This window comes from Hyla sarda, chromosome 1 (genome assembly GCF_029499605.1).
Source record: "Hyla sarda isolate aHylSar1 chromosome 1, aHylSar1.hap1, whole genome shotgun sequence".
NCBI classification, from domain to species: domain Eukaryota; kingdom Metazoa; phylum Chordata; class Amphibia; order Anura; family Hylidae; genus Hyla; species Hyla sarda.
Window position 1 is genome coordinate 499,135,296 of NC_079189.1, and position 7,790 is coordinate 499,143,085.

The following is a 7,790-nucleotide window of genomic DNA, read 5'->3' on the forward strand; positions in this document are numbered from 1 at the left end:
GCTGCTCTGGTTGGCATTCATTTGGGGATCTGGTCCGCCATCTGAATTAATTTAAAGAGTACCTGTCATCAATCCATATTTTCCAAACTAACTCAGATTATATTCCCTAACTGCTCCTGACACCACTCCTGCCCTTAAAAAAATTTCTGAGCTTTCAAAAGCTCTGTATCATAACTTTACTAAGGGAACAGAGCAGAGCCACCTAGTGGCCGTTTTTTGAATCACATTAAAAACATATAAAGGTTGAGAATTTTAACAGCACGTAAATAGCAAAGTGTCTTAGTATTACATAAGGAACAATATATTTAAAGTTTAGTTTGGTGACAGGTATTCTTTAAGGGTCTTGTCTGGTAGTCTGAATTAATTTAGGGTTCTGGCCTAGGGTCTGAATACATACAGGGGTCTGCAGTCTGAATTTATTTAGAGATCTGGTCTGTATTAATTTGGAGATCTGGTCTGCCGTCTGAATTAATTTAAGGGTCTTGTCATAGGCGTGCGCAGCCAATTGCATTAGGGTATACACCCTAAAGCACAAACTCACACCGCGCACGTGCTTTTATATATATATATATATATATATATATATATATATATATACACACACACATATACACATAGTTAGTATAGTTCCCCCACATTAGGTTGGCAGTACAGTTTCCCCACATTAGGTTGGCAGTAAAGTTCCCCCACATTAGGTTGGCAGTACAGTTCCCCCACATTGAACTGGCAGTATAGTTCCCCCACATTAGGTGTGCAGTACAGTTCCCCCACATTAGGTGTGCAGTACAGTTCCCCACATTAGGTGTGCGGTACAGTTCCCCCCACATTAGGTGCAGTACAGTTCCCCCCACTTTAGGTGCAGTACAGTTCCCACACATTAGGTGCAGTACAGTTCCCCCACATTAGGTGCGGTATAGTTCCCCCACATTAGGTGCAGTATAGTTCCCCCACATTAGGTGCAGTACAGTTCCCCCACATTTACAGTTCCCCCACATTAGGTGCAGTACAGTTCCCTCACATTAGGTAAAGTACAGTTCCCCCACATTAGGTTGTAATTCCCCACATTAGGTGCAGTATAGTTCCCCCACATTAGGTGCAGTATAGTTCCCCCCCCCATTAGGTGCAGTACAGTTCCCCCACATTAGGCGCAGTACAGTTCCCCCACATTAGGTGCAGTACAGTTCCCCCACATTAGGTGCAGCATAGTTCCCCCACATTAGGTGCAGTATAGTTCCCCACATTAGGTGCAGTATAATTCCCCACATTAGGTGCAGTATAGTTCCCCCACATTAGTTGCAGTATAGTTACCCCACATTAGATGCAGTATAGTTCCCCACATTAGGTGCAGTACAGTTCCCCAAAATTATGTGCAGTATAGTTCCCCACTGTTACGCCGAGCGCTCCGGGTTCCCGCTCCTCCCCGGAGCGCTCGCTTCACCTCCTCCGCTGCAGCGCTCCGGTCACGTCCTCTGACCCGGGGCGCTGCGATCCTGCTGCTAGCCGGGATGCGATTCGCGATGCGGGTAGCGCCCGCTCGCGATGCGCACCCCGGCTCCCCTACCTGACTCGCTCCCCGTCTGTTCTGTCCCGGCGCGCGCGGCCCCGCTCCCTAGGGCGCGCGCGCGCCGGGTCTCTGCGATTTAAAGGGCCACTGCGCCGCTGATTGGCGCAGTGGTTCCAATTAGGGTTATCACCTGTGCACTCCCTATATTACCTCACTTCCCTTGCACTCCCTTGCCGGATCTTGTTGCCTTAGTGCCAGTGAAAGCGTTCCTTGTGTGTCCCTTGCCAGTGTTTCCAGACCTTCTGCCGTTGCCCCTGACTACGATCCTTGCTGCCTGCCCCGACCTTCTGCTACGTCCGACCTTGCTTCTGCCTACTCCCTTGTACCGCGCCTATCTTCAGCAGCCAGAGAGGTGAGCCGTTGCTAGTGGATACGACCTGGTCACTACCGCCGCAGCAAGACCATCCCGCTTTGCGGCGGGCTCTGGTGAAAACCAGTAGTGGCTTAGAACCGGTCCACTAGCACGGTCCACGCCAATCCCTCTCTGGCACAGAGGGTCCACTACCTGCCAGCCGGCATCGTGACAGTAGATCCGGCCATGGATCCCGCTGAAGTTCCTCTGCCAGTTGTCGCTGACCTCACCACGGTGGTCGCCCAGCAGTCACAACAGATTGCGCAACAAGGCCAACAGCTGTCTCAACTGACCGTTATGCTACAACAGTTGCTACCACAGCTTCAGCAGTCATCTCCTCCGCCAGCTCCTGCACCTCCTCCGCAGCGAGTGGCCGCTCCTGGGATACGCTTATCCTTGCCGGATAAATTTGATGGGGACTCTAAGTTTTGCCGTGGCTTCCTTTCCCAATGTTCCCTGCATCTGGAGATGATGTCGGACCTGTTTCCCACTGAAAGGTCTAAGGTGGCTTTCGTAGTCAGTCTTCTGTCCGGAAAAGCCCTGTCATGGGCCACACCGCTCTGGGACCGCAATGACCCCGTCACTGCCTCTGTACACTCCTTCTTCTCGGAAATCCGAAGTGTCTTTGAGGAACCTGCCCGAGCCTCTTCTGCTGAGACTGCCCTGTTGAACCTGGTCCAGGGTAATTCTTCCGTTGGCGAGTATGCCGTACAATTCCGTACACTTGCTTCAGAATTGTCCTGGAATAATGAGGCCCTCTGCGCGACCTTCAAAAAAGGCCTATCCAGCAACATTAAAGATGTTCTGGCCGCACGAGAAATTCCTGCTAATCTACATGAACTTATTCACCTAGCCACTCGCATTGACATGCGTTTTTCTGAAAGGCGTCAGGAACTCCGCCAAGATATGGACTCTGTTCGCACGAGGCGTTTCGTCTCCTCGGCTCCTCTCTCCTCTGGTCCCCTGCAATCTGTTCCTGTGCCTCCCGCCGTGGAGGCTATGCAGGTCGACCGGTCTCGCCTGACACCTCAAGAGAGGACACGACGCCGTATGGAGAACCTCTGCCTGTACTGTGCTAGTACCGAACACTTCCTGAGGGATTGTCCTATCCGTCCTCCCCGCCTGGAAAGACGTACGCTGACTCCGCACAAAGGTGAGACAGTCCTTGATGTCTACTCTGCTTCTCCACGTCTTACTGTGCCTGTGCGGATGTCTGCTTCTGCCTTCTCCTTCTCTACAGTGGCCTTCTTGGACTCTGGTTCTGCAGGAAATTTTATTTTGGCCTCTCTCGTCAACAGGTTCAGCATCCCAGTGACCAGTCTCGCCAGACCCCTCTACATCAATTGTGTAAATAATGAAAGTTTGGACTGTACCATACGTTTCCGCACGGAGCCCCTTCTTATGAGCATCGGATCTCATCATGAGAGGATTGAACTTTTGGTCCTCCCCAATTGCACCTCGGAGATTCTCCTTGGACTTCCCTGGCTTCAACTTCATTCCCCAACCCTGGATTGGTCCACTGGGGAGATCAAGAGTTGGGGGTCCTCTTGTTCCAAGAACTGTCTAAAACCGGTTCCCAGTAACCCTTGCCGTAACTCTGTGGTTCCTCCAGTAACCGGTCTCCCTAAGGCCTATATGGACTTCGCGGATGTTTTCTGCAAAAAACAAGCTGAGACTCTACCTCCTCACAGGCCTTATGATTGCCCTATCGACCTCCTCCCGGGTACTACTCCACCCCGGGGCAGAATTTATCCTCTCTCTGCCCCAGAGACTCTTGCCATGTCCGAATACGTCCAGGAGAATCTAAAAAAGGGCTTTATCCGTAAATCCTCCTCTCCTGCCGGAGCCGGATTTTTCTTTGTCTCCAAAAAAGATGGCTCCCTACGTCCTTGCATTGACTACCGCGGTCTTAATAAAATCACGGTTAAGAACCGCTACCCCTTACCCCTCATCTCTGAACTCTTTGATCGCCTCCAAGGTGCCCACATCTTCACTAAATTGGACTTAAGAGGCGCCTATAACCTCATCCGCATCAGAGAGGGGGACGAGTGGAAAACGGCATTTAACACCAGAGATGGACACTTTGAGTATCTGGTCATGCCCTTTGGACTGTGCAATGCCCCTGCCGTCTTCCAAGACTTTGTCAATGAAATTTTTCGTGATCTATTATACTCCTGTGTTGTGGTATATCTGGACGATATCCTAATTTTTTCTGCCAATCTAGAAGAACACCGCCAGCATGTCCGTATGGTTCTTCAGAGACTTCGTGACAACCAACTCTATGCCAAAATTGAGAAATGTCTGTTTGAATGCCAATCTCTTCCTTTTCTAGGATATTTGGTCTCTGGCCAGGGACTACAGATGGATCCAGACAAACTCTCTGCCGTCTTAAATTGGCCACGCCCCTCCGGACTCCGTGCTATCCAACGCTTTTTGGGGTTCGCCAATTATTACAGGCAATTTATTCCACATTTTTCTACCATTGTGGCTCCTATCGTGGCCTTAACCAAAAAAAATGCTGATCCCAAGTCCTGGCCTCCTCAAGCAGAAGACTCCTTTAAACAACTCAAGTCTGCCTTTTCTTCGGCTCCCGTGCTCTCCAGACCTGACCCTTCCAAACCCTTCCTATTGGAGGTTGATGCCTCCTCAGTAGGAGCTGGAGCTGTTCTTCTACAAAAAAATCCTTCCGGGCATGCTGTCACTTGTGGTTTTTTCTCTAGGACCTTCTCTCCAGCGGAGAGGAACTACTCCATCGGGGATCGAGAGCTTCTAGCCATTAAATTAGCACTTGAGGAATGGAGGCATCTGCTGGAGGGATCAAGATTTCCTGTTATTATCTACACCGACCACAAGAACCTCTCCTACCTCCAGTCGGCCCAACGGCTGAATCCTCGCCAGGCCCGGTGGTCTCTGTTCTTTGCCCGATTTAATTTTGAGATTCACTTTCGTCCTGCCGATAAGAACATTAGAGCCGATGCTCTCTCTCGTTCCTCGGATGCCTCAGAAGTTGATCTCCCTCCGCAACACATCATTCCACCTGACTGCCTGATCTCCACTTCTCCTGCCTCCATCAGGCAGACTCCTCCAGGAAAGACCTTTGTTTCTCCACGCCAACGCCTCGGAATCCTCAAATGGGGTCACTCCTCCCATCTCGCAGGTCATGCGGGCATCAAGAAATCTGTGCAACTCATCTCCTGCTTCTATTGGTGGCCGACTCTGGAGACGGATGTTGGGGACTTTGTGCGAGCCTGCACTATCTGTGCCCGGGATAAGACTCCTCGCCAGAAGCCCGCTGGTTTTCTTCATCCTCTGCCTGTCCCCGAACAGCCTTGGTCGCTGATTGGTATGGATTTTATTACTGATTTACCCCCTTCCCGTGGCAACACTGTTATTTGGGTGGTCGTTGATCGATTCTCCAAAATGGCACATTTCATTCCTCTTCCTGGTCTTCCTTCTGCGCCTCAGTTGGCTAAACAATTTTTTGTACACATTTTTCGTCTTCACGGGTTGCCTACGCAGATTGTCTCGGATAGAGGGGTCCAATTCGTGTCTAAATTCTGGAGAGCTCTCTGTAAACAACTCAAGATTAAATTAAATTTTTCCTCTGCATATCATCCCCAGTCCAATGGACAAGTAGAAAGAATTAACCAGATCCTGGGTGATTATTTGCGACATTTTGTTTCCTCCCGCCAGGATGACTGGGCAGATCTCCTTCCATGGGCCGAATTCTCGTATAACTTCAGGGTCTCTGAATCTTCCTCCAAATCCCCATTTTTCGTGGTGTACGGCCGTCACCCTCTTCCCCCCCTCCCTACCCCCTTGCCCTCTGGTCTGCCCGCTGTGGATGAAATTTCTCGTGACCTTTCCATTATATGGAGAGAGACCCAAAATTCTCTCTTACAGGCTTCTTCACGCATGAAGAGGTTCGCGGATAAGAAAAGAAGAGCTCCCCCCGTTTTTTCCCCTGGAGACAAGGTATGGCTCTCCGCTAAATATGTCCGCTTCCGTGTCCCTAGCTACAAGTTGGGACCACGCTATCTTGGTCCTTTCAAAATTTTGTGTCAAATTAATCCTGTCTCTTATAAACTTCTTCTTCCTCCTTCTCTTCGTATCCCTAATGCCTTTCACGTCTCTCTTCTCAAACCACTCATCCTCAACCGTTTTTCTCCCAAATCTGTTCCTCCCACTCCTGTTTCCGGCTCCTCGGACGTCTTCTCGGTCAAGGAGATTTTGGCTGCCAAAAAGGTCAGAGGGAAAAATTTTTTTTTAGTAGACTGGGAGGGTTGTGGTCCTGAAGAGAGATCCTGGGAACCTGAGGACAACATCCTTGACAAAAGTCTGCTCCTCAGGTTCTCAGGCTCCAAGAAGAGGGGGAGACCCAAGGGGGGGGGTACTGTTACGCCGAGCGCTCCGGGTTCCCGCTCCTCCCCGGAGCGCTCGCTTCACCTCCTCCGCTGCAGCGCTCCGGTCACGTCCTCTGACCCGGGGCGCTGCGATCCTGCTGCTAGCCGGGATGCGATTCGCGATGCGGGTAGCGCCCGCTCGCGATGCGCACCCCGGCTCCCCTACCTGACTCGCTCCCCGTCTGTTCTGTCCCGGCGCGCGCGGCCCCGCTCCCTAGGGCGCGCGCGCGCCGGGTCTCTGCGATTTAAAGGGCCACTGCGCCGCTGATTGGCGCAGTGGTTCCAATTAGGGTTATCACCTGTGCACTCCCTATATTACCTCACTTCCCTTGCACTCCCTTGCCGGATCTTGTTGCCTTAGTGCCAGTGAAAGCGTTCCTTGTGTGTCCCTTGCCAGTGTTTCCAGACCTTCTGCCGTTGCCCCTGACTACGATCCTTGCTGCCTGCCCCGACCTTCTGCTACGTCCGACCTTGCTTCTGCCTACTCCCTTGTACCGCGCCTATCTTCAGCAGCCAGAGAGGTGAGCCGTTGCTAGTGGATACGACCTGGTCACTACCGCCGCAGCAAGACCATCCCGCTTTGCGGCGGGCTCTGGTGAAAACCAGTAGTGGCTTAGAACCGGTCCACTAGCACGGTCCACGCCAATCCCTCTCTGGCACAGAGGGTCCACTACCTGCCAGCCGGCATCGTGACACCCACATTAGGTGCAGTATAGTTCCCAACATTAGGTTGGCAGTATAGTTCCCCACATTAGGTGCAGTATAGTTCCCCACATTAGGTGCAGTATAGTTCCCCCACATTAGTTGCAGTATAGTTCCCCCACAGACATACAGCCTTCAGCCATATACAGTGTATGGCTGGAGGCTGTATGTCTGTGTACTTCCCCACTTCAGTGTTCCGACCACCGCTCCTCCGGTCCGGGGACCGGGGTCACGATCTACTGCTATGGCCTATAGGCCATAGCAGTTGGTCCCGGGACTGGAGGAGCGGTGGTTGGAACACCGAAAATGACATTCAACTTTCCATGCGTGCGTCGTCCTCCTCCTCAATGCACCGCTCCTCCCTTCGTAAGGGCGCACGCACGGGACGTCAGTGGCGTCCCTGCGTGCGCTACCTCCCGGCGGCCCCTGCGTTTTTAAAGTTAACGCGGGGGCCGCCGCAGAAATGTAACAGGGACATCCTTGTGTCCTCAAAATATCTTTCAGGACACAAGGATGTCCCGAATGTGACGGGGGGCGATTAGGGTGTGCCCAGGCACACCCCGCGCTCACGCCTATGGGTCTTGTCTGGGAGTCTGAATTATTTTAGGGTTCTGGTCCAGGTTCTGAATTTCATTTAGTGGTCTGAATTTATTTAGAGATCTTGTCTGCATTCATTTTGGGACTGGGTCTGGGGTCTAAATTAATTTAGGGTTCTAGTCTAGGGTTCAAATTAATGTAGGGGTCTGGTCTGGGGTCTTAATGTAAGAGC